Source organism: Ammospiza caudacuta, chromosome 1 (genome assembly GCF_027887145.1).
Source record: "Ammospiza caudacuta isolate bAmmCau1 chromosome 1, bAmmCau1.pri, whole genome shotgun sequence".
NCBI classification, from domain to species: domain Eukaryota; kingdom Metazoa; phylum Chordata; class Aves; order Passeriformes; family Passerellidae; genus Ammospiza; species Ammospiza caudacuta.
In genome coordinates, this window is record NC_080593.1 from 150,493,664 (window position 1) to 150,521,559 (window position 27,896).

The 27,896-nt window shown below is 40.2% G+C and overlaps 1 protein-coding gene across 2 annotated transcripts in view; it reads right to left on the minus strand.

Annotated features, from left to right (window-relative positions):
- TRAPPC9 (trafficking protein particle complex subunit 9) overlaps positions 1-27,896 on the minus strand; it is a 447,408-nt gene that overhangs the window by 13,180 nt on the left and 406,332 nt on the right. The gene's annotated exons all lie outside the window — the stretch shown is intronic.

Genomic DNA, 27,896 nt, shown 5'->3' on the forward strand with positions numbered 1-27,896 from the left:
CTTTAATTAAAAGTTAAATAATTTTTGAAGTGATGCAATAAACCAACAGAATGCTGCCCTCCCCACTCCTTTTCCTGCTCATTTACCTACAATGCCCACTTGTGTTGGCATCCTTGGGTGCCAGAATTACCCTGCAGTGCCTCACAGCCATAAAAAAGGACAGGCATTGTCTCTGCCACACATTAATGAACAGGCACAGGACCATTCTCTTTTCCCTCTAGGACCTTCCCTAAATGATTATTGTATCCAGAGAGAAAATGTTATCCAACACATTTTGGAAGGTGGAAGATGAGGCTGCTACAACCACTGAGAAGGGTGATTGGAAAGCCTTGCCTTTTCATTGACAGCCTTTGCCAAGCCTTTTAGGATATCCATGAATTAATCTTTAAGATGGAAAAGCTGTTTCATGGCCCAGCTGATGGGTGATGCTTATTGCCACCACAGGAAGTCTGTGAGAGATCATTATGTAAAAATAACACATCAGAATTCTTATAATGTCTTTCTTTCAGGACCTCAGAACTCTCAAGAAAAGGGAATGAATGTTACTATCAGAAAGACAATTACTATTCCACAAGAAAAACATCATTTACCATCACCTGCCAGGTGCACTTGTGTCTACATCACCCAAAGGAGATGCTTGGAACTGAACACCAAACATTAATAACATTTACTCTGCTCATATTAACACACAGTAAGTTGATTTTGCCACTTTTTCAAGTTCCCATGCAAGAACTCATTGGTCCCCCTGCATATCAAGAGTCCTGAGTCATGGCTAATTGCATTTTAACACCCAAGTCCCTCTTTGCCACTGTCCAAGTTTAATTTTGGAAAGCCACATACAAATACATTTAATCCCAGTGGAAATGCATATTTCAGCAATGTTTTCTCTCCTCACTCATTTTTGAGCTGATTTCAGTAAAAACCAAACTGCAGAGAAAGGCAGGGTGGTTTTGCTGATCTTTACAGGGGAGGGATGGAGAAATTTCCATTGGATATTTCCCTTTAAACTGGATGTTGAATCCCCAGCTGATGCACTTGCACTGGCCTCTGCCATTCTCTGCAGCTCTGAGGAATCTGAGCAAACACCTCACAGAGAAATGGCTTTGCACAAACAAGCTGGCCAACAAAACTCCAGGCATGAGATGCCCAGATGAGTAATTACTGCTCACATAAAAGAAAAACCAGAAAATCAAGTCTTGCCTAGCTTTGCTGTTATAGTTAGGGTACTCTGTTAATCAACCATTGCAATTTTTAATTAAAAAATACTAATTTCACTTATCTTGGCCCGTGAACCAGGAGAGCCATGGCCTGGGGAGGGGAGAGGAGCAGCAGCATCACTGACATCTTTGGATAATGCCCATCAGGTACTTTGATGGAGGAAAGCCAAAGACCCAGACCCATGCTAGAGTTGCTGCAATTAAGATCTCATGGAATGATTCAGTTTTTCTGTGCTCAGAAAATCTAAAAAGCTGATTAAAATGTTTGCTCAGGCCAGCTTTCCTTCTAATTGCCTTAAAAGAACACAGAAAGGGCCAACCACGATGTCTGGAACAACTTCTATATATTTCTTTTCTTTTTCTTTTTTTGCAAGAGTATTTGTTTAGGACTTTGCAAAAACCTTAACACGGAAAAGGGAATTCTTTTTGAAATAATTTATTCAGAAATAGGTTTAATCAATTCTCTCAATTTCTGATCTTACATTTTATGCAGCTGCAAGAAAAGATCAGAAAGGAGAGAAAGGAGGAAAAAGTCTGTACTAGAGGCAAACTCTCTGTACAGAGCAGTGTCCACACAACCAAGTTTCCCATCCCTCCCCTCATGCTCTGAGTCAAGTCAACATCAGATTTATCATTCTGCTTTTTGGGGCAGCTCAGAGGAGCAGGTGACATGTGGCATTCTTGAGACAACAGGACCCCTGAATTTTCCTGTTTTCCTCTGAAGTATGAACCTAAACACTGCTTCTGTTTCCCCTCTTTGCACTTGTTTTCCCTAATGTAGAGCAGTTTCCTTTCATTTTCCAAACCATTCCTGCAAATTATTTGCACACAGAGAGGCAGATTTGGTTACATTCATTTGTGCATGATGAGGTCCTGCAGCCCTTTCAGAGCTGAATACATCCATACAAAAGATATTTCAATGAATATAGAAAATGTGTTCCCTGTCACTTTCATCAGGAAAATGCTGAATGGTTATTTAATAACACAAGACCCTCTTAGATACTTGCATTAAACTTTCTGTCTATTATGTGGACCTGCTCCCTGCACCAAACCTGAACATCTTAATTTGGAATAACATCCTCATATTCATCCATTGTTAAACTGATACAATAGTGAGGCAAATCCAGCCCCTGCTGAACTTCCCTGCAGTCAGCAGCACCAGAGCACAGAGGTATACAGATGTTTTTGTTGTAACAGCTTCAGACTACACAGATATCTCACCTTGTCAACCACTGCTAGTCCTGTTCTGAAAACTGCCCTCATACTCAGCTTTTGCTTCTCCAAACCCCCTGCGGACCTGAAGAGTTCAGCTCCTCTTTGGGTCAAGGCCCTTGGACAGTGGTGAATGAAAAATACAGAAAAGGATATGAACAAACTATTGCAGCTTCCTGCAAGCACCAACAACCCAGAGACCTTCAGCCAACACTGGGGCATGAACCAGAAAACAGGAAAGCTGGCAGAGGATTGGATAACTGGACATGAATGTAGGCTGGTGAAAGAGACAATTGCTTTCACAGGACCTCTGAGCTGCCCCGTTCCTGGCAGACTTCCCATTCCCAAACATTTTAGAATTAAATTAAGGACACTTTTTTTTTTTCCTCCAAAAGCAATTAAAAAGAAAAACACATTTAAAATCTAGTTCTAGCAACAATAAGCAATTAGTGTTTGATAATTGTCCATGTCTTCCTATTTAATCACTCTTTTGCAGTGCCCAGTATGCTGATGACAGATCCCAACTGGTCCCATTATCTTTCTTGCCAAATTGTTCCCAGTTGGTGTCTGTTCTTAACTCTGTGATGGCAACGGGCTGAGGATGCTGCAGCATCCCCTGGGCCTCGTTGCAAAAGGATTCCTCAACCTTGTCCTTTGTCCTGAGGAAGATTCCTTCCTCCAAATCAGTGCAATGTTTATGTCCAATTTTAAACTCCAAGACATGTGACCAGCATTCAGTTTTAGCACTCCTTGATCTTGGCTATGAACATTTAAATGTGGCACAACCTTCTTCCATTAACTCCACAAAACAGGGTCATGCTAGCTGAGGAGGGAATCATGAACGTGACTCTGGGGTTTGACTGCCTCCAGCTTCTGCTTGGGATCTTAAAACCTGAATGCACATTAAGCACAGATTTATTTCAGAAATGTGTCAGTTCAGTTTAACCTCTCTGGTTTTGGTGGGAGTTATTTTACTTCACACATGCCTTTTATGACAGACATTTCTCCTTCCCTAAGAAACTGCTGGCACATGGATGGCACCTGCTTGTCTCATCCTCTGGCAGCCAAGATAACCTGTGATTTGGTGCTTTGCCCAATTTGCTATCAAGTGAAAAATCACTTCAGAGTTTATTCTGCTTGTGCCCAGTCCTAATCTAAATGCACAAGGGCAGATCTCTGAGATTTTAAGATGCTCAAAGCTCTGTGGTTTACAGTAAGCCTGAGCTCCTCTTGACTTATTTTAAAATATTCCATGACATGGCCCCAGCTTGCTGAAATAGTCTCGTTTATGAACGTGGAACAACCCTTTTTTGTTTGTTAATCACAAGCAGGTTTGACAAAATTTCTTTTTATTATCTGCTACACAGCCTGGAGGTCAGGCTGGCATACGGTGTGTGCCTTGTGTTTGAAATTTCACAAGCCTGGCATTTGCATTTTATTTTAAGTTATTGAAAACTTTATTTCTATAGCTTGTCTGTGTCAGGACGACTTTCAGAGCATTCTAATCCAGCCCTGTGGGGGAAAAAATGGAGAGGGAAAAAAGCCCTATAATACATTTAAACAAAACTAAAACCTATGAGGAAGTATCATATAACACTGGTTTTGGTATATTGGCAGATTTGTGCAAAACCTCTGCAAGAATTGAACTGCATCATATAATACCCTGAATTAGAAGTGAACACACAAGGATCATTGAGTCCAACTTCTGGGTCTGCACAGGACAAACCTAAAAATCACACCATGGCATAACTTAACCCATAGTTCACTGAAAGCAATCACCTCTTTCCTCACTGGTTGCTTAATGAGACTTTAAATTTTATCCCTTTTTTTTCCTGCCATTCTGCAGTGATGGATGTTGGACAAACCTCTCCCTCTGTAGAAGAGATTTTGAAAAGCCTCATGCCAACTTTGTCAGAGTGTCTGACTTGTGGCTGCAAAAGTTAATGGTAAAAAAGGAGCCCATAGCACTTTGTGCTGTTTTGGGAGCATGTGTCAGCCTCAAAGCAGGTTTAGTCTAGACACTGGATGGATTGCAGACCTCCAGGGAGTGTTACCTGCTCAACAAATCAGTGACAAGGGTGGTGATTGTGGCACGTTTCCCATGGAGTTGGCAGTGAACTACAACTGCTCACAGGAGAAGCAAGGCTATTTAATAGCAGAGACAGGCTATTAAATAGCTGCTGTACTCAATTTTGTGCATTCAAAGCCAAATTTTACTTCAGCCACACAGCTTAATTACCCAAAATATAATGGAATTAGGCAATATGGAAGTGGATTTTTTTTTTTCTCTCTGTATTTTCTACCATTTCAAGTCGTAACAGTATTTTCTGCATTACCCATTCAATAAGCACAGAGTGGTGCTCTGGGTTCTTACAGAGGTAACACCTAACAAGGAGTTGTTTTGGTTTTTTTAAGTTGCTGGTTAAACTAATCCTATGTGTAGTATAATTGTCTTTTTTAAGGCCTGTAGGAAGAGATGTCTGAGGTAATGTCTCAAGCAGAAGGAACTCAAATTCAGGTGAGAAGAGAGATGAGACAGCAGTCTCTCCATGCCCAGATGTACAGAGACACCAGTGCAAGATGCTTTAAGTAAAAAAAAGTTATACTGACTATTTGAAGAAAAAATTGTGGGCTTGTGACTCATTTTCCATACTTGTCTTTAAAAACCTCATGAGACACTGCATGAGATATCCAGGCCATAAGAATTTTTGTGTCTTTGTAGACCAGGCACAGCCTGGTACGAGATAATTTATAACCCCCCATTAACAGGCAGGTAGATGATTTACCACATCTCAGTGGCTGTGTAAACATGAGCAGGAGCACACTGAGCCTCTCAGGCCTCCTTCAGCCCAGCCACGACTGAAATGCACCCAGCTGAGCTAAATGAGGGCATCAACAGGGTCAGGCACAGCCACTGCCATCATGGGGCTCTGTGCAGGGCAGATCTGTGGGTACCAGGCCACCTGTGCCCAATGTCCACACCCTGGGGATCCCCCTAAATGAACATATTCTCCATGAAGATTCTTTGAATTTTACTCACAGCATATTTCAGTCTGATGACTGTTAATTGTTTCACTTGCCAATGGATTGTCTTAATTTTTTCCCATTTTCCCCTTGTATGATTAGTTCACTTTTGCATTAAAGCATGAGACAATAATCCAGGCAGGTGCAAGAGAGAAACTCTCAAACCCTACTATGACTTCTTTATTCTGATTGCATCCTGCTTCTATATCATGACCTGTCTCAAAATCCAATCTGAATGCACAAAAGAACTGCAGTAATAGATATGTGTAGATGGAAGTTTCGAGTCATCCTCTCTGACACAAATCCATAGTTTTCCTTGCTAGATTGGATATGAACACTCAAATAACAATCAAGCTTGTAGAAAACAAGAAATCTTTAAGCTTAGAGTCATCAAACCAAACTACTTTTGGCCTTTTTTGGAGATATTTCTGTTAATAATTTACTAGTCTAAAACTGAACATGCTCAAAACCTAGCTCCTGAATTTTTCATTAAGTCCTTTTCTCCCCATACCTGTCTTAATTTCAGAAATAAAATCAGATTTCTTCCTGCCAATCTCAGCTTTCACTTTGACTTGATATCCTCTCATGACTCATACCTCCACAGCCTGTGATTAAATCCTGATGCCACTTTCTAGAGAACTTCTCCAAAACTGACCTTTTTGCTCTGCCTGCAGTGCCAAGCTCTCCTCTGAGATCTAACTGGATTATACACCTTAAAAATTAAAGTCACTTCATCTCTGCTTTTGAGACCTTCAGACTTTCTATTCTCCTGAAGTCCCTGCACCAAATATCATCCTCTAGGTCCATGACCTGGCTATGTGCACATGGCAGCTTGCATGGATCTCATTCCCAGCTTTCCAGATATGGCAGTAAAGCTCAGCCCAGGCTCAATTCCCACACAATGACCCATCTATTCCTGTGCCAGCAGAAACCCATTGCTGAGGTCACACAGCAATAACCACAGAAACCTGGTGAGAATTGCTGCAGAGATGGCAAATTGTGCTCACTGTCACCTGTGGGGTACAACCTGTGTGCAAAACTACTTCTCTTTCATCAATCTGGTATATTATTTTTCCTATTCCTCCTTCCCGCTCACCTTTTTTTTACATATACCATATTTATATTTGTAGTATACAACACAGGCATATATATTTACATGTGTGTGTATATATCTATATATTTATACAGATAGATGATATAGATATATAGATCTGTAGATATAGATGATTAGATAGATATAGATATATAGATATAGATGATAGATAGATAGATAGATAGATAGATAGATAGATAGATAGATAGATAGATAGATATAAAATGCTGGATATAGATATCTATCTATAGATATCTATATCTATATCTATATCTATATCTTCTTCCTGTAAGAAGTACCAGCTTCTTACAGGAATAACTCTTACACTAAACCAAATGTAAAGCCTGAGGATTTACAGGACATGCAGGAAGAGTGTAGAGGGGATAAAAGAAAACCCAACCACAAGGAAAAGTAAATTGAAATAAAAATAATGCTGTTTAAAGGAGAATTCTCTGAGAAAAGGCTTAAAGTAAGAGCCTAGAAATCCTTTCTTTCCCATCACTGCATTTTGAGCGAAAGGAAACCTCAAATATCAGCACAACAGAGTGCACAGAGGATGAAAATTCTGAGTTTAAATAAAACTGCAGATATGACATTGTGGGAAAAGAAGAAAAGAAACACTGAGTTCAGCTAGACAGAGTAAAAAATAAAATCCTCTCCATATCCAAGACTGCAAGGCATGCCTTGGGCTTCATCTGTCAAGTGCTGCAAAGCATTCCTGCAAACCCCTCTCCCTCCCATTGACAACCCGGGTGCCAAAACCTTTTTCCTCACTCAAACCCTGGGACAGTGCTCCAGCCTGGAGAGCTGCTGGGGAAATGAGCAATGAGCAGGTGTCAAATTCTGTCCTTTTATCTCTGGCTTTAAAAGACAGACACAATTATGTGCAAATCAGCGTAGTGAGGCAGCTGATTAAGTCCCTTTTCTAAGAATTATTTTCCCAAGGCTCTGTGCACAGGCCAGCCAGAGTTATCAGCTCATCTGCAGACACAGTATGCAGGCTGCTCCACCTTCTAGAGACCCATGGACATAGAGATGAGAAATTACTAATTCCTCACCCTCCACGTCAGGCAAGAGCCCTGCATCATCTGACAAGGCTTCTCTGGCACAATCTTGGCCTGGTTTATGTATTTTGGTATTTTGAGATTATGGGGTACGTTTGATACACATTAGTAGAATGCCTGGGAAATGAAATGAGATTGTAAAGTACAGAAAGTTGAGAAAGTTGAAAAAACTAAAGGTGAAAGTCTTCAAAATTCAGTGCATGGAAAGACTTTATGGCTTCTTCAGTGTACCTCTGAAGTGACGTATCATTCTGTGATTTTACATGTGAAGTGCAAAGAGCTGCATTGTGTTTCAACCTAAAAACAGGAACAGAAAATCCTCCCAAGCCCTATCAACTGCTGAGACCAGATTTTTAACTTCATAAAAATCCACGGATTTACATTACCTAGGGGTCTGGCAAATGGTTTTTACTTAGCCATGCTGGAAAATAGAGTTGGGGGGTTTTAAATGTGAAAAAAAAAGATAAAAGAAAAACATTTTTTGATGGTTTGAACTGACCTAAGAAAGGAAGTTACCCATATAATATCGAAAGGAAATTTTCCTTGCAGTCTTAATACAAAGCCTGAGTGTACTTCCAGAGATCCTGGTTGCCAAGCCCAGCCCCAGAAGTTGTGCCCCTGGGAGGGCAGTACTAAATAAAGCTCCTGATGCCATCTGCATCAGTGCTGCTGTCTGCATGAGCACAGCTCCAAACTGTGCATGTGGGATATGCCCCTCAGTGCTAACTTATCATCCTTACATCCAAACCAAGAGAGGCTTTGTATGCATCCTCATTATGCAAAGAGGAAAGGAGAGAGGATCATTTTGTCCTGATCCTTTCTAAACAAAAGAAGTAGAAGTTTTCAGAGCCAGGGAAATTTTTTCCAGATTTTTTCAGGTCTCTAGCAGCAGTTTAGCCTATGCTTTTCCAAAAATATCTTTGAAGTAAGGGAGTGGAGAGAAGCTCATGAGTGGCTTGGAAAGTATATAAAGCAAACAGTGACACATAATGGAAACTGTTACCAAGAGCATTTGGATTTCAGCAAGTACACAGCACTGGGAGTTAACCACTCTATTATGTGGGTTGTCTTTTCCAGCATTAATTTGTGAAAAAGTCCATCTTTTACACACTTGCAATCCAAACAAAAGAACAAATTAAGAGAAGCAAGCACAGAAACCATGCTGGGCAATGGAGCACTGCAGACAAACGCTGCCAGTAATCTATATTCACATTGGATTGCATGAACTGACCCAGAATTAACTATGGCTGCCCTCTCCTGGAAAGCTCTCTGGAACAAATGAAGTTCTCTCATCCATTTCCATTAATGGCATTAGCATGCTTGGTGGCAAGACCACAGCAGAACAACTGGATAAACAGCTACAAGGAAGCAGAAACAAGCAACAATAGAAAGGAACTATTTTTCCACAGTGGTCCTGAATAGATATTCCAGTCCCTCTTCTAAACCAGGGATACAACTGAGCTCACCCAGAGAATGCAAACTGTGCTTCCTGGTTTAGGTTTTAAAATGGATGTCAAATGTCAGGGTGGGAGTAGGAAGATAGCAACTTGCAGTCAATTCATAGAAATTCTTCACATTCAGATACCTGAGAGCTTTAGGAAACTTCATTGGAAATCTTGATCTCATTGAGGTTCATTGATCAAATACAACATGAGCCCACCAGCTCCAAGGGACTGAGTGCTGGCTCCAGCCTCAGCAGATCATCCTGCTGGTGTGTCTTTTGCACATCTAGAGAGCTCTTTCTTCCCTCTTCAAATAAAGATGGAATTCCCAGAACAAATGAGGATGGGCAAGGATGTTACTATGAGTCAGCAAAATGTCCTGACCCACAGTCTCAATGATATTCTAGAATGCAGGAAGGGTGCAGGTGGTTTCAGCCTCCTACCCACAGCTACATAATCACCAGTTAGGAAACCATTCATAGACCTTTCCTCTGAAGGCATTTTTTGGTTGACCTCAGTCAGTAAGAATCTCTTAAAATCCTTTCTTGAGAAACAACAGCATAAGATGATCCTTTTGGAAGATCACTGGCCAAATCCAAGTTATTACTTCTTCCATAAAGGTATCACTGAGTCATATCTCATGATAACAGCACAGAATTACATGCTACTATTGTAGAAACACTATGAGATTTTATTAGATTTAGTTATCAAATTGAGTATCCCTGATCAAAACAAATGAAAGGAAAACCAGAGGTAAAGAATTAATCACCTTCATGAGAGGTTTGACGTCGAAAGTGTTTTAAAAATTGCATCAATCTTAAACATCCATCAGAATAGAATAATCTGTTAAATGAAGCATTTCTTTCAAAACTACAATGTTCAGTTCTTTAGAAGCACTTTAGAAGCTCAGTAGTAAATACCTACAGACACAGGATTTTATTAAATTTTCTTCATTATTTTCCTCTTTATTCACGTTGCTCCTGACCATTTTTAATGTCTCCTCCATTTGCCTCTGACAGCATCTACAGTGCACCAGGCCCTACATGAAAACAGGGAAAATCTGTGCCCTTAAATAATCAGTTTGTCACATAATGACCAGAGAAATCTCCATGTATGCAATGAGCCCTTTCAAATGCCACATTCAATCTGCCTCAATGAAAAGTAGCTGTAATAGGAGGCAGATGCTCCCCAACAAGTCTGCCAGCTGTTCAAGCCATATCCAGATGTTGTGCCCACTGAACTCCAAACACATTCCAAACACACGACCTTTCAGGAAAACAGGAACTTGTTCCCTGTCTTAAAAATGCTAAGCCAAGATCTCTATCACTATAAAATGCCATAAAGTAACTCTGCTCCTGGGATTCCTTCACAAGTAGGACAGAACAACAAACCCACAAAAGAAAGCACCAAAAATTACAGAAAAATATGGGAGAATTGAGTTTGACAGGAAAGATCAATTCCAATTGTCTTTAATGACCTGAATGATATAAAACTCAACTTTAGAATCCAACCTCTTGTTTTCCCAATTCTACTTGTAGCTGGGCTCCATTTTTACCTTCCAGAGCATGGCAGCCTCAAGGAAAACAAAATGCTTTGTATGAGCAGAGGTTTATTTCCTCTGACACTTTTCTTTGAAATCTAATATAAATAAATATCACTATCTTCTCTGTATAAAAGACTAATAAAATTGTTAAATTGCTTGAAAATCAGCCAAGCTTTGAGCTACTCTTAAAGTAATCTAAGTATTTCTCTAAGAAAAGAAACCAGTTTCTGCCACAATGTGCCAATGCTTGTTATTAACAACAGTCTGAAAATGAATTTTTCTTGAAGGTGTGGCACTAACAGAAACTGAATATTCTCTCGCATCAAAGAACTTCTACCAGTAAAGACCAGCAGGAGGTCTGTTGGCATTTAGAAGTTTTATTTAATTTTTAACATCTCAAAGTCATTCAGCAGAATGGATTGCTGTCTTTATCATCCCAAAGCACCTCATTAAACAAGTGAGTTAAACAACTATATTCTGCTAATCAGAAAACATGATTTAAAAAGTTCAGAGAAGTGGGAATGAGGAACAAAATTCACAAGAAGAAAACATCCTTTCAACCCAGAAACATGCCCATGGTTCATAAAACGTAAGCTGCAGTTTGGTTAACAAAATATAAGTGATAATTATGTCTTCTGTGAGTAAACAGTAAATAACCTGGTCAAAAATGCATGGGGATACTTTCTGATAGGAGTCATGAGGATAATTTCTGTCCTGCCCATGGTGTGATGGTCTAGAAAGGAAGAGTCTTTTAGCTTTATAAGATTCTGTAATTAATATACAGGACTTTATGCCAGCTTTGGCATTTGGGCTTTTTGCATTTATTGAAAATTGGTATTAGGACCTTGCTGAACTCCTGATAGGTGTAATTATCCATGTATGCACCCACTAGGTTTATAGGGAAATATAAGTACTCACTAATTCCATGTATCAGGTTCATTTTTAAGATAGCAAATTGATTAACTATTAATAATAGTTAATAGCTGATTAATAGCTGGCAGCTATCTATACATAACAGTTACATCAGGTACATTTAACCATGGCAATTTCCTTTGCCCTTTGCACATTTGAGAGTCACTGCAGCATTTCAGATCTTGGGAGTTCTCAAATATTCCTTACCCATCCCTGTCCATAGCTCACTAAATGTAGAATTTCCTTCTGAATTATGCCTGTCCAGAAAGACTTCTTCCTATTCCAGTAACAGCTTTTCTATGCCTAAAAGTAATACCTGTAATATTTCTACCTGATACCAAGATGGAAAAAGGGCTTCATTTGCTCAGTCAGCCTTTCCCCTGCAAATGCAGGAGTATTTCATGCACATATTTACTCATGCATTGTGAATTCATGGACTCACAATAACCCCAGCAATATATCTAAATATTTGAAAGCAACTGTGGCAGAATCACTTTAGAAAATCCTTCTGAGAATGGTATGATGTTCATTTTCTTGCAGCCTGCTGAATTATTTACACAAATCTTTGTTCTGTGATGCAATTTGCCTGTTAATAAAACTGAGCAGCAATCTACCTTGCCTAGACTTATCAAAATAGTCCTAAATACTTGAATCCTGTAATGAGAACAGGCATTGTCCGGAACTTTGGGCTGTAATGTTCTCTTGGATCATTTGCAAGCGTGGCTCTTTATTGCTTGGCCATGGCATGAAATGCCATCAAAGCCAGCAAACACCATTTCCCTGACTGCCCACTCACCAAGTCCTGGGCAGAACAAAAATGTGACACAGGCTGTGCTGAGAGCCCTGGAAAAGCATCTGCCATCCTGGGCTCTGGGAGCTGAGACATTTGTCCTTTGCAGCCACAGGAATGGCCTTTCTGTTGAGATTTCCAGGATAGAAAGATACACCTGTTAATTAATAAAACAGCCAAAGTTTATCTGCAGGTTGTTTCACTAATAAGCAGAGCCAGTGTTATGACTGCAGCTTTTCCAGCTTCTCTGCTGCCTTGCAGAAAGAGACCTGGAGCAATGAAGGCAACAGTGATTATATGAAGTGTGTCCTAAAACTCCTGAAAGAGTTATTATTCAGAAAGATCACTCAGGCCAAGGGGAGATAAAAATTCCTTTCTTCTCCAAAGACTAAAAATTTGTTTGTCTGCTTGCTTTCTCTTACACTTCTCTCCTTTATCTTCACTGCATTGCTGCCATGGGTCTGTTAAATTGGCAGCACCCAAAAGGTGCCTCAGGAATGAATGAATCCCTACTGAAAGCTGGTATCACGTCTGACACACCAAAAAGGGGTGATCACAACGCAAGACTCTTGATGGGTTCAAAGAAAAAGACTCAAAAGTGGCAAAATAGCCTGGCTTTATGTCTTGACCTTGACTGCCTATGTTTCACTGCAAAAAAAAGTCACACTGCTGCTTAGAATTACAGAATTGTTTTGGTCTGTAATGCTGTGCCCCCATCTCCATCCATGACCATGGCCTTGGTTTTCCTCACACTCTGCCCTGCCACCAATTGGTCTCAAATGCTCTCCAGCTTCTCCTAAAACACCTGTTATCAAACCCAGCTCTTCAGAAAGGCACAAGCCTCAGATGAAGAATCAAAATTCAATTTTATCGTATAACTGCCTTCAACACAGCGATGCAAAGAAATCTCTTATTCTGCAATCTGCATATTTTGTCTCAGAAAATTTTGTTAACAATGGAAACAACCAGTCTTATTAGTTCTTTAGGGAGCAAGGCAGGGAACAGGCATAGCACTGCTCTCTCCAGCAGGTAGAACTGGAGGAAAATCAGAGCTCTGGTGCTTTTCGAATCTACTGGAAAAAGCTACAGATGCTTTTGGCAGTGCAGCTTTCTCAGGTAATCCTCTACACAAACACAGCAAATTCTTTTCTCTGTAAATTCTTTCCAGTCCCACTGAATGAGCTCAGTAAAGCAAAGGAGGAGAAACAGCCAAATTTGAGATTGAAAAGACAGGTAATCTCCATCTGTAAGAAGACTATGATTGCTCCATGTGCAGTAATTCTTCTGAATTATCCAGTCTAGTTTCAACTTAAAAATGATGAGACTTCCCCCATATACTGCTGGAAATACCTTCACAGTTCAATAGATCTTACTGTCAAGGCTCCTTCAGTCTCAGTTTAAATGTTCCCATTCTAATTTTATCCCATTACTCTTAGTTATTGCCCATATTCTGGCCTCAAAGTAATTCCACTCTCACATGGTGCTGGTATCCTAGTATTTCTGTCCTCCTCTACCCTCTGGCAAAGGAAGACATTAGAAAAATACACTAGAATAAATTAAAATTGTCAGAAAAGCCAATGAATGCCAGATAATTTTAAGATAAATACAATTAGAGCAGTTAAAAATGGAGGAGGACTATTAGATTACCAAATGCATCCCTGAATACAGGATACCTTAAATTAATCCAATATTAAATGTGATCTAAGACAAAAGGTCAAGAAGAATCTTGCATATCTTCTTTAATTTAGAACTTCCTGGCCTTTATAAAATATCTAAAAATGCCATACAGCAGCACCCAAAGGTACGTTCATTTCTTTCTCAGAAACCCACTTAATTTCTTTTTTAAAAATGATTCACTTTGTCTTTCAGCAAACTTATCTCCAGTGGGAAGGCCTTGGACAGGACTTAAGTTGCCTGTCAAGCCTGTGCTTTCTCCAAGCTGAGTGGGAAATATTTCTGTGCTGTCTGCAGTCAGGTACAACTGCTGCATCCAAGCTCATTTCAGCTGCAGTTCCAACAAACACACATGGGAATGTGGTACTGGAAGAATATTTGATTGTGTTTGTTTACCAACAGTGTTGATGCCAAGCAGCTCTGCCTGGCAAAAAATAGAAAAAGAAAAAAAAAGGATTAAATTTGTTTTTTAATAATTCCACAACTCTGATACGAGCTGTGCTACAAGAAATAGCATTTCATCATCAGAAGACAGATGGTCTTAATGAAACAGTGATACATCGAAATCTCAAACCTGTAATTCTTGTGAAAGTTATTTTAAAGGGAATAATAAATTTCAATATATATTCCTAAAGTCAGACCATGTCTCATGGCTGTGATCACCAGCAGTCTCACTTCAGTTTGGTGTGGAATTTTTTTTGTTTAGTTTTCTTTGTGGTTTTACCTGGATTAGTTCAAGATAGAAGGAATTTTACTTTTTTCAACATAGCACCCTCAGGGAAGAATGGTAAAGTTGTTCCTAAACTTTTTAAACTAATAAATCCCAGTCAATTTCCAAAATATCTAGCAGGCTTCAGTGTATTACAGTCTGCATTTACTTTTAAGCATTTTTCTGAAGGACCAAAAAATTGCTTTGAAAACATCAGACAGCTCAGTCCAGAATGAACTCTGTTACTTTGAATGACATTGATTCAGATATCTAGACTCAAGAAAGCATTTTCATGTAACAAAACTCTTCATTTTGGGGTCAATTAAAAATAGATTCAGGAGCAAATAAGGTTCCTTAGCAACTTAAACAAAGTAGGAAAAACCAGCCATTGCTAACACCGAGGGAAAACCAAAGTGTCTCATCTCTCTGCTAAATTACCTTCTTTTATTTCATTAGCAGCCTCTTCAGGCCTGTTATGAGGGACATTTGCTGCCATGTGTGATGATTTCAGAAAGGATATTTTCACTCTGCTAACAGGCATGGGGAAGCCAGGCTGTGCTCAGCTGTCCCCGTTTTTGTCACTGGGGTGACTCTGCCCTTTGCTCTCGTGAGACCCACATTGAGCTGGGGGTTCCCAGCACAGCAAGGACATTGCTGGAATGAGCCACCAAGCTGAGGGAGGGATGGTCACCTCTGGTATGAGGAAAGGATGAGAAAATTTCGATTGTTCAGCCTGGAAAAGAGAAGGATTTGGGGTGATCTAATAGTGGCCTTTCAGTACCTGTGAGAAAAATGGAGACTTTTCCCAAGGTGATGAAGTGACAGGACAAGGGGGGATGGCTTCAAACTGAAGGAGAGTAGGTTTAGATTAGATATAGGAAGAAATTCTTTCCTGTGAGGGTGGTGAGGCACTGGCACAGGCTGTCCATAAAAACATGCCCCATCCTGGAAGGTGTTCAAGGGATGGAGTTCTGAGCAACGTGGTCTAGTAGAAGGTGTCACTGCCAATGTCAGGGGATAGGAATGAGGTGATCTTTGAGGTCCTTTCCAACCCAAACCATTCTGTGATTCTGTGTTTTGCTTTTTGCTTCTTTGCCATCTCATTTAAGAGGTCATTGCTTTGCTATTTTGATTTTCAGGCACTATGAACAGCAAGCACTTCAATAACAATACTCTGGTTTGTATGGAAAAAGTAGTGTGTACAGCAACAATGATGACACCTTCTACTTGGAAACTGCAGGGAAAAAGATCTGATAGATCATAAATAAATGAAAAAAAGCTTTTATTCATGATGAAAAAAGCCTGCAGAGTCCAGAATATCTTTTTCAAAAATTTCTTTTTTCTTAAGATCAGTCTGGCAGACTGTAGCTGGAACCATATGCCCTAAACACTATTTGGATTCTCACCAATCTTTGGAAGGTCAAAGGGATCAATTAAGATTTTCAGAATTTTAATCCAGGGCCAATTAGTTTTGCAACAAACTCTTCAACCAGGTCTGACCAGCATAATTTGGATATCAATTACAACTCTTTTGATTTGGATTTTGCAAATTGCCTCCTGAGTCATGGGCTGTGTTTGAGAAGCTGTTGCCACACACTGCAAGAAAACATAAGACTTTTTCGGTTATTAATTACCAGCTAAGTGATTGCTATTTCATATCAAAGTGAGCATTTAAAAGTCTCTAGTATGTGTATGACCTTACAGACTTTAAGGAGAATAACTGGCAAATGAGAATGGTAAAGAGAACACAAAACACTGGGAAGAAACCAGCCACATCTCCATATTTATGACAATATGCTTTAGAATCTTGCAAATATTTATTTTCTCTTCAGCTGGAAAGCCAGGTTGAATCAGGTCAAGAATTTATTATTTACGTTAATAATATGAAAAATAAAGCCCTGCTGATACACCTCAGCTCCTCCATCCTACATATCACAGTGACTTCTGTCTGTGAGGAGAAATTTTCTTGAATTTCTTCCTGTTCTTTCTTAAGAGAGAAAGGTGCCTGAGCCCCTGCCAGCACACCAAAGCAGAGCTGATATTTGTGCTGCTGATGTTTGCCCCTTCCTCAAGCAGTGTGCACCAGCTTACCTCCACTCCCATCTTGCACAGGCTGAGATTTTGGTGAGCAGAGCAAATCCACTGAGCCCTGGAAATGCCAGAAACATTTTCCATCACCTGCTGGATAAAGGAAAGGCTGCTTTGCCTTGGTGTCCTTCTGCAGCATTTTGTATCATTAGATGTTAGACCACAAGGACTGGTAAGGGACAAGCAGATGGCTCATGCCCTTCTCCTGCCTTTTTACCTGTTTTCCAGGGGATGGTTCCCTTTTTATCCTCCTCCTTAGCAAAATAACTGTGTTCTGCCTGTGCCTCAGGATTCAAGTAATTTTTAGATGCTACATCAAGGCACTTACACTAAGTGGCTCATCAAATAAAGGGTTTAATAACTGGTATAAAAAAGGTACCTAAGTATCACTCCAGACTTAGAAGACCAGACTTTGTTTGGTTTTTTATCATCATAGCAGAAAAGTATCATCTGCTATAATAACAATTATTATTATTAAGCACAGCTATTAACATAAAACTAAATTATTTCCTTTGCCTTGCTAACCTATGGCTCCCTTTTCTCCAGCATTTTACCTGCCAACTCAAAAAGAACACACACACTTCACAATCCTTTTTAAATTGATACTTTCAATTTTTTACAGTATTTTAAGGATCAAATTAATTTTTAGCCATGTAAAGGTGAAAGCTCAATGAAAGTCGTAAGCCAAGTTGCACAGGGTCTGACCATGACATAATGGGCGGAGCACAGGGAAACATTGTGCTGCAAAAATGAGTTCTTTTTCCCCAAAAAAGGCCTGGACACTGTTGTTGCAGGTTCTACATAGAAGATATGAAGTCAAGAAGCTGCAACTGTTTTTAGAAAATCACAGAATATCCTGACTTGGAAGAGACCCACAAGGATTACAGAGTTCAGCTCCTGGCCCTGAACAGGGCAGACCCAAGAACCACAAAGAATCTGCAATAAAAATTACAGAGTTGAGGGGTGGAAGGAACCCTTTCATTTACCTCAACTTCAAGCTGGATAAAGCAAGCTTTTCCTCCCTCCTAATCTGATTTGTAATGATGCTTGCACAGGGCAGAGAATTATTTAATCCAGCCCCAGACTGGCACAGGAAATGCACATCAATGGCCAAAGGGAGGATCAGATCAAACCCCCAGGTGCCTGGGGGTCTATCCCTGGACAAGCTCCCCAATTCCTACCTCCAGTTAAACATCCCATCCCTATCCATTAAACAAAAAGTTGGAAGGGAGGAGCGTCTAACTCAAATAGCAGTGCTAAGGCAATATTCCCCCCTGCCACAGTGTTAGATGAAGGCCAATTTTCCCATTTCTCCCATTGCTTCCAACATTTGCCATGAACACTAATCCTGAGGGTGGAACATCCTCACTGTTAGGCCTCTCAAATGCTGACTGCCCTGCTCATTTTGACTAATAAAAATGAAAGCAAGCAGCACACTGAATGTATCCAGCCATTCTATATTGCTCACAAATTCCCCTGTATTAACATCTCATCTACAGTGCAATGATCTACAGTTTTACAGCTTTCCAGCAGCAAAATAAGGCACTATTTGGAACATTCTGTAGAGTTATTCCACATCAAAATAATGGCACATTTGCAAATGGTTTTTCAATCCCTGGATAAGTTTTATCCATCTGCCCCTGAAACCAATCTGCCTTCAATTTTTTTAGCTGATCCTCACCTATACAGCAGTATAACAAGCTCCAATCTTCTACCTGGAAAATGAGCCTGTGATGAGGTAAAAAAAGGTACAGAGTTTGAGTTGCAAAGGTACAGAGGAGATTTCCACACCATAGCATTTATAAAGAACAAGGAGAAAAAAAAATCCCATTACTTCTCATATTAAGCTTTTTTGCTTTTTGTCTCGAAATATCCCCTGATGTGCCTCAGGAGTTGCAGGGAGAAACTCAGGTTGCACAAGCATGGGCTGTACAACTCAATTACCAAGATCTGAAGGAAACTCGTGTCCTCAGACAGCATCTCTGAGGTTTCACCATGAACACTGCCTGATCTAATTAGGAAACACTCAGCATCTTCGTGGCAATTACTAAAGAAAATAATTATGACATGATATGACCACTGTCTTCTTTCAGCTGGAAAAGCAGCATAAAATGACAGGAAATGGAAGTCGGACAGGAATTAATAAAACAGCCTTGGGCAGGAGAGCAGAGCAGAGATGATTCCATGAGAAGGTACAGGGTTTTTTGACTGGAAAATGAGGAAAAAGTAGCACATTGCAAGCTAAGGACCAACAGAAAAAGAGTCCATTTCGTCATAAATGAGCCACAGACTCAACATCATAAAATAGGTTATGCTTGCAGACAGATCCCTATCACAGCTTATTATAAGCAAAGAGCTTTTATGGTTCAGTTCATGGCTGTCCCACTGTCACATGCTTGCCCTCAAGAGATACCAGGTGACAATGCATTGACAATCCTACACCCATTAATGGCATGAATTAAATCTCTTCCAACACAGAAACTGATCTGAATCATTGAAAATACTCTGAAGTCCCCACAGGAGTTAATCTGGTGGTTCCAACAGAGAACTGGAAAACAAGATGCTCTTAAGTGCAGCCCCAGCCCTAATCACTGATGTGCAGGAATTTTATCACGTGAACTTAACTGCCCTGCCTCAGTTTACTGATGAGCACAATATTAACAGGTGGCTCTGGAGTAATCAAAATAAGGCAGACACTTTCCAAAACAATGCAGGTGATCAGTGCAGAGCTCATGCAATGCAGAGGTGTGAGCCTTAATTAATGTTTATAAAGTGCCTGAAGAACCTGTGAGAGCTGGCGCCCAGGGAATAGAAAGTATCATTACACTTATTTTGCAAAGAGGCATGAATATGTGATTATAATTTAATTACCCACGCAGATTTATAAGGAGGGTTTGAACACAAAAGAAATTAAACTTTTTTGACACTTTCTCTGCAGCACAGGTTCATTATCAGAGCCGTGTATCAAATGAAAAATGTAAATTTAACAACTCACTCTGAAGATCAACTGTGAAATCATACCCAAACCCTCACTATCTTCAAGCAATGTATAAGCAAAACACTGTGTGACAAGAGTGTTTTAAAAGTCAGGATTGTTATGTGGTTACAGCATGACACAATCTCAGTACTTTCAGAACATTCATTTACTGTAGCAGCTGTATTTTCCCCTATATTTTGATTATCTTGACATTTTCTAATCATGAGAGTTATAAAATTTAAAATTACATGGCAGGCTTGATAGGCTGCAGATTCACCACCTCAAGTGAAGTTATTTTTTTTATTAAATGTTAAATTGCTTTTCTACAGAAGAAGAGTTGTGTTTTGGTTAATTTTGCTTCTTGAATGCTACCACAAATTTCTTCTGATAATACAGTGGTCTGAGTGACAGCAGAGAGATTTTTCTTTTCAATAATCCTTTAAATATTGACCAAAGATGCCAGTTCTGTCTTTCACCATTGAGATGAATTCATTTTGGCACAATAACAGCAGGAGTTTTTTTTAGTATGGTTCCTAGTATGACTCAAAAGTTTCTAATCTGATCTTAGAATTTGCACAGATTTCTTTTTCCTCAGCAGCTCTATCAGTTTCAGGCATTTTAGGCAGGGTCTGAAATTTGGCTGGGGAGGTGCAGCTGCTTTCATGTAAAGCACAATGCTTTTTCCTCCTCAGCCCAAATTCCTGTAACTAATACTCTCTGTAAAATACTGTCCTCTGCATTTGTAATAAGAATTTGTAAAAAGAATTTTTATCCAGATGCCCTCCATGTTCCCTTCACTGACCAGTCCCATTTCCAGTACCAGGTTTCCCTCCCAAGCTCTGTGTCCAGCCCAATCTCTAACAGCTGTGAATCAAATTAGACACAACTCTGCAACTTCTCTGCTTTCAGACAGATTTATGGCACAACCAAAACCAATTATTTAGTATGACCATATTACCTATATCCTACCCTCTATTCCTTTTCAGAAATTATTTGGCTAATAATAATGGTCTATCACATGGTTTTAGTTAAGTATTTAAACTTTTAGTTTAGCTTTTGAAGAGAGAACATTATGAAGCCTCACTTCTTTACAGATACCATTTGAAATAGTCTCCTTTTTACATATTTATTTAATTGTTTAATAAATAGACATAAAGGATTAAAAATAAAATAAAAAAATCCTGCGTGTCCTGGCAAAGAAACATCCCAATGTGGGATTACAGTACTCTGTCCTGAATCTACAGCTCACACATTGGGCAATGGTGTAAAACACTTCTGTGTTTTGACAGATGAAATGTAAAGATGAAAATATATTCCAAGGCAGAAGGATTTTTAGGTTTTCAAACTGTAACTGAGTTTTGGGTTTGAATCCCCCTAACACCACAGGGAGGAATGTGACCATTATTAGTCCTAGAAGTGGGACATGAATTTGGATTTGAAGCTCAGCTCTCTAAAGGGGGTGTTTGTGTACAATGAAGTCTTCTTCTCTCTGCTTAAACAGCAAATAAGGTAGGTGCAGACATCAGGGGGATAAAAAGGACTGAGATCTTCAAACATTTCTCAGAAGACAACTCTTAGCAAATCTGCACTGAATACCAACAGAGAGCTTAAACTGAGATTAACACACTGATTTCAGTGCTGAGAGTCAGGCCAACCCTTGCAGCAAACACATCTGAAATAATATTCCTCAGTCATATTTTTCAAGAGATCACAGGTTTAGTCAGGCTGACCTAAAGCCCCTCCAGAAAGTCAATGTACTAAGTCTATTACTTTTACTCATCCATACCTCTCCCCATGGATCAGCTCAGAAAAAGAGGTCACAACGCAAAGTCTGCCTTGTTTGCAGAACTCATTCTTCCTGCATATATTTACAGTGACCAAGCTCTTTGTTTAGACACAGATTTTCACCCAAAATACAGCTATCTCAGAAGGCAAACAGCAAGGCAGAAAGGGAAAGCAGATTATCAATGCTGTCCCTGCAGCAGAGCCGTATGAACTCCCTAAAATGCTTAACCCATGAATAAAAGTTCTGATGGAAACATCATTACCCAAGACCTTCAGGGAGACCAACGTGGGATGACCAAATGGTTACAGACACAAGGAGCTCAAAGTTAGATTGCCTTTGAAGTAATAAGATCACATCACTCTGTACTGTAATAAAAATACAATGCCTTGGAGAAATAAAGGAAGAAAAGGACTATTTTTCATTCTTTTTTGGTAGATCCTGTGGTGTCCTAGTAACAGAACCACATCCCTTAAACTGTAAAGCTTATGGTGCCGAAGCCTCTCAAAGCCACTGCAACTACACATGTTTTATAGCATAGCAGAAATAACCTCATTTTACATTCTGTAAGGAGAGGAAGGTGGTTTAGAAATACATCCATTTATGTACTCATTTCTATTCTTGGCAATTTAAAAAGATTTACACAGTCAAAAGAGGATGGTGGGTAACAGAAGAAATATCCTCTTCTACATATGAACAACCAGCCACATAAAGCATAAAAATGTGGATTGGGCACCAACTCCTGTTTATTTGGATTCTTAGGTCTTAATATTCCAGCTGCAATGCTTCAGGCTGACTTTGGATATACATAGATGTGTCCTCTCCTAAATTTTAAAAGAAGCATTCAAAATACTTTGCTGTGTAATAGCAGCAGGATATGCACATTTCACAGCTTGGATCTCCAATCAGACTGAAAAAGCTTTATGAAGAAAAGATCATTAGCCCTACTTGATCATGACAAACAGGTACAGAGGTGGGAAAGCAATTTTCTTACAGTTACACCACCACCAAATCCAGGGGTGGGAATAGGACCCCCCAAACTGCTGCCTCTAACAACAAATTCGTTTTCAACGCACATAAGAAATAATTGCTCCAAACTTCAAAAAAGCAAAGAACTTAAAGCTAGGTAAAAATAGTTTTATTCCATTTTCTGCAGAAGAATGTCACCTTTTGAGGTTTGTTTTTATTTCATTTGTAGTTTATTCCCTTTCAGCATAGCAACCAACAGACTCATCACTCCTTTGAAGTCACTTTCTTTTTCCCACACTGGCATTAGCTACACAGACAATTCTTTTCTCCCCTTCAGCAGGGAAGGGTGAGCTGTAGTAGAGCTGTCTGGCATAGAATTAGGATATTATTTGCTATGTCTCTGTAAATACTGTAGTGTATCTACTTTCACAGCTAACTTTCAAAGGAACACAATGATAAATAATAATGGATTTTCTAGGAATCATCAAAGTGGAGACAAGGAAGTACAGCCCTGCACAAAGCAGACTTCATGAAATGGAGCTGACAAGAAGAAAAGTAGAAATAAGTGAAATTTTGATGTCAAGGTGAAGAGAAGTAACAGAGGGGGTGCAAGACTGTAGATCCTGAAAAGATCTTCCAGTTGAAGATCAAAAAGATTCCAGAGGGAAAGTGGTCAGTCTGTCAGCAACAGAGTAATGGGACACTGAAAAATAAGCAAGGTAAGAAGGAAACCTTGCTGGTCATCACATCAACATTGGCCAGATGTTGCAACTGGAGAGAGGCTGTGGGGATGAGCCACCATTCACCCTTGAGGCATTTGCACTCTGTGCAGGAAGAGAGAACAGACCAGACCTTCCCTGGGTGAGTGGCTGCAGCTTTGCTGCAAACTGGCAGAATGTGAGCGGCACCTGCCAAAAGCCAGCACACAATCTCTTGTCACTCCATCACTGATGATCCTGCACCCCCGAGGCACATCCTGGACAGCAGGAAAGAACTGATCCCATTTCTCTGCAAGGCAGCTCTGCAGCACTTGGCCAACACTTCTGCTCATTACAGCTGCTCTGGTCAGGTCTCTGGCCATCTCATCCACCATCCAACGTGCTCTGACTCACTGCTGGTAACTTGGATGAACTTTCAAACTTTGTTTCTGCAGCTGCCTTCTGTCCAAAAAAACGCATTTCTTCAGTTAAACAAGTTTACCATGACAGTGACTTTCCCTTTGCTACCATTTCTGATGTAATCAAACAGCTTATTTTTTCTATGTTACTTGAATGGTCCTTAAAACATTCCCACAGGTATTAAACCTGCATCTCCTAAAATATGTTTAATTGAATACAATGTATGAATGACTGGAATTGAGCACTTAGAAAATGACCTACATTGAACACAATTTGCTACTGAAATACATGAATTTGTTACTCATTGCTGCTCTTTTCAGAATAAATGTTAAAGATCTTTTCAAAATGTTGTTTTATGAATAAAACCAGTTATTGTCTAACTATGAGCCTGTGAAGTCTTTTCTTTTGTCCAGTTTGAGCTGAAATCCAGATATTTACCATCCAGCATCTGCCTGGTCATTCTGTTCTTGCTTTCCTTCCTCCACCTGCAAGGGCATCACATCACTTAATCTCTACCAACTGTACCAAAATGCTGAGGCCTATTCTGTCTCTGGAAGATTTCCAATACTTTCAGAAGAATATTGCAGTGTACCAGTAATTGCAGTTAAAAAGAGTACATAGCTCCAGTAACTGTTATTTATTCATTTGACATTCTTAAACATACACTTGGAATCCCTACAGAGTTTCAACAAAGCTTCAGTGCAGTCTACACCTGCACTTAGTTTTTCATCCCTGTAATTTGCAGGTCGGTCTTGTGGTTTCTTTTATTGTCAATAATTAAGTGATTCAAAGTAGATTATTTCACTCATGAAAATTTACATTTTGCTCTGAGGAAACATGGCCTGGGAAAGTTGTGCTGCAAATCTTTCCCACTTGTTTTCTCTACATGGAAACTCCAAGCACATCCCCAGAAATCAAGTGCCTTGCTCCTCACAGCTGTGTGCTGCTTCACTGATGTAAAGGAAAAGCAGGAATGTGTTTTTTCACAGAGCTGTGGAGTCACTGAGGCTGGTAGGAACCTCTGAGCATCATCCAGTCCAACCTGTGCCCAAAGCAGGGCCAGCCACAGCAGCTTCCCAGGTTTGAACAGCTGCAAGGATGGAGAGTCCACAACCCCTTTGGACAGCCAGTGTCAGCTTTCAGACACTCATTAAAAAAAAAAAAAAAAAAAAGTTTCTTATGTTTAAATGGCATTTCCTGAATTTCAATATGTGCCCATCACTACTTTCACTGGATACCACTGAAAACCTGGCTCTGTCTCTACATCCTCCCATCAGATATTTGTACTCATGAATAAAATCCCCTTCTCTGGGGTGGGTTCTTCCTGAGTCCAAAGAAGGGCTCATCTCTTTCTTCCTTCACTGTCAGCCTGAGCTAAATGTTCACAACTCATTGCTCTGCTCTCTGAGAGAGACCCAGCAGCTCCCAGCTGATCCATCATCCATCTCAAGGCAGAGTTCCATCAATTCTCCCTCCACTCTCATGCCAAGTGCAAAACCTGCTGTGGATCCTCACTACCTTCCCCTGTCATTCCTGTTCCTGTTTTTTGCCCCACTTGGCCAGGCAGATCCCATCTCCCTGTAGGCACCTCTGATTCCCAAAGAAGATCCCACTGTCATGGAAGCTGGATCCTCACTGCTAACAACAGTGCTGACCTCCACAATCTGTCCACTCCTTCTCTGGTCCTCCCCACTTAAGGAGAAAGCAGAAAACAAAAATCTGGGCTGCACATGCTCAATCACAACCTGTGAAACCATCTGGAAATATCTGCTATGCTCAGGTTTCCTTGACTGGATCACTGGAGCCCACTTGGAAGGGGACAATTGCCCAGGGGCTGGACAGGCCTCAGCAATCTCCAGCACCCTAGAACTGAGTCCTGGTCAGCATTAAACATCCCAGGAGTGGTCAGGCTGTGAAATGGGGGCTACAGCCCCATGGGAGGGAGTCACCCCTGCTGCTATCAGCCACCCTGCTCTGGCTCAGATCTTCACTGGACAGAGCTTCCAGCCCCTCATCCAAACCCAGAAGCTGCTCTGGAGCTGCAGGTGGAGCAGGAGCCTTCCTCCAGAGACCAGAGGTCACAAGTTTCTGAGTTTGCCATCACAGAAATCTTCATTTCCCACTCTGATTAGCACAGACTCCCAGCACATCCTTCAGTACAGCTGGGAGCTCAAGTCTTTTGTATCTTCAGCATGATCTTGGAGAAGAATCAGTCACTCTCTCTCTCAGGACCACTTCTGAACCAGCTGCTGCATCAGGGACCTGCAGCTGAAGGGGCTTCTCCATAGTGTCACTGTCTTATTTTCTGAAAAAATCCCCTTGCCCAGGGTTTTTCTTCTGGGAAGCTGAGAAGCCTCAGAGAAAAAGGAAAACAATATTATCTCATTTGCTTCTCCTGTGATTTGCTGCTTTGGAATGTTGGAGATTGTTTATCCAACATGTGAATTGTTTTGTCTTAATGACCAATCATGGTCAGGCTGTGTCAGACTCTGAGGAGAGAGTCCAGAGTTTTTCTTTAGTATCTTTTAGCCTTCTGAAAGTATCCTTCCTCTGTTCTTTAGTATAGTTTTAGTATAGCATAATATAATATAATATAATATAATATAATATAATATAATATAATATAATATAATAATAAATTAGCCTTCTAAGAACATGGAGTCAGATTCATCATTCCTCTCTTCATCAGGGGACCCTGAAAAAACCACACCCATAGCACCTGCTGAAAGGCTCCTTGATTTTCCCCAACTCTGATCAGGAATGGCTGGAAGAAGCTGTTAGAGCCTGCTGGAAATTATCCTTTCCAACCAAAGCCAGCACCATGAAAATCCTTGAAGAGCTCTCTGGAGACCTCTGACAGCCCTGGAGGTTCCCAGGAGAGCTCAAAGGAAAGCACAGAAAATGTTCATCTGTTGGCTGCCTCTTCCAGCTGCACTCACCTCCTGAATTTACTGCTGAAAGCTTCCTTTTTTATTTGGAAATAGAGGGAAGAGTACAACTTTAAGGACAAACAATACAAAAGCCATCAAGTGGAACCTTCTTAGTTTGTAGTGGAATAGAGTTGCTAAATCCTATCCCATCACTGGCCCAGACAGTGAAAATTGACATTTAATCAGAAATACTGCAAATTTCTACATTGCTTTGACATTATCCATTTTTCTTAGTGCCTTTATTTTCCTGTGCAACCAACAGCTGTCACAAATCTCTGTGTGAAAAATAAAATGGAAATACTTTAATGATTTTTAAAAGTGATGGGGGAAGCAAAGAAACAATTAAGTTTGCAATGTTGCAATTATTTAAAACCCATCTACTGAAACTCAAAGTTCCAAACATTAGGGGGCCACTATGGTAGATCAATGAGGCATTACATAAACTCTACAAATGAGGTGCTGATTAGAAACTGCACTAGAGAGAATAGCATCTGAACTTCCCTGGAATAGAGAACATTGGCAGGCAGATGACTGATTTCTGTTCTATAATGCTGACATCACTCGTCCAGCAAGAAAGCTTTTGTAGTTGTTTTTGCAGCAGTGGTTGTTACTCTTCTAGGAATACAGGTAAAAGTAGAGATCAATGCATTGCAGTGTCGTATTTATGCATTTTTGCAGTAAGTGAAGAAATATCTTATTCTGATCCTTCTGTCTTTATAAAAGAAAAAGTAATTCCAAGGGTACTGATAACCTACAGCTCCTTCTTCTTCTTACGGTTGATTGACTCAACATCAGCTTCCTTTGTGAAGAGGAGGCTAAGAGGGCTATAATCTCAGCCTACCACTATTCCAAGCGATTGTAAAGATGATGGAGACAAGTCATGAGCAGAAGATCACAACGTGGAGGTTCAGAGTGGATATCAAGAAATGATTCTTCACTTGCAGAGTAGTGAAGTGCTGGAAATGGTCATTGAGGAACCAAATTTCTGCTCCCTGGTCAAATCTCCAGCCTTAGAAGTGTTTGAGACTCATCACAGGCACAGCTGACCTGACACACTTTGGACTGCAGGACTTCCAAGGGGCATTTTCACCTCCTATGACAGGGTCTTTGTGGTGCCTGCAAGGGTTTTTGCCCAAACTAGAACCTGCTCATTTGTGTCTTTCCCTCATTCTCTCAAGTCTGTCTCCTTTCACCCAGATTTCACAAATTTGCAGGAATTTCATTGTCACTGGACTCTCTACCTATCTATCAAATTGCATTAAAAAATTGGTAAGCAAATTCAAAAGATATTTGGGGAGACTGAAGGAGAAAGGAAATTCAGAAAGGCAAGCACACTTTCTCTTTTTTTCCA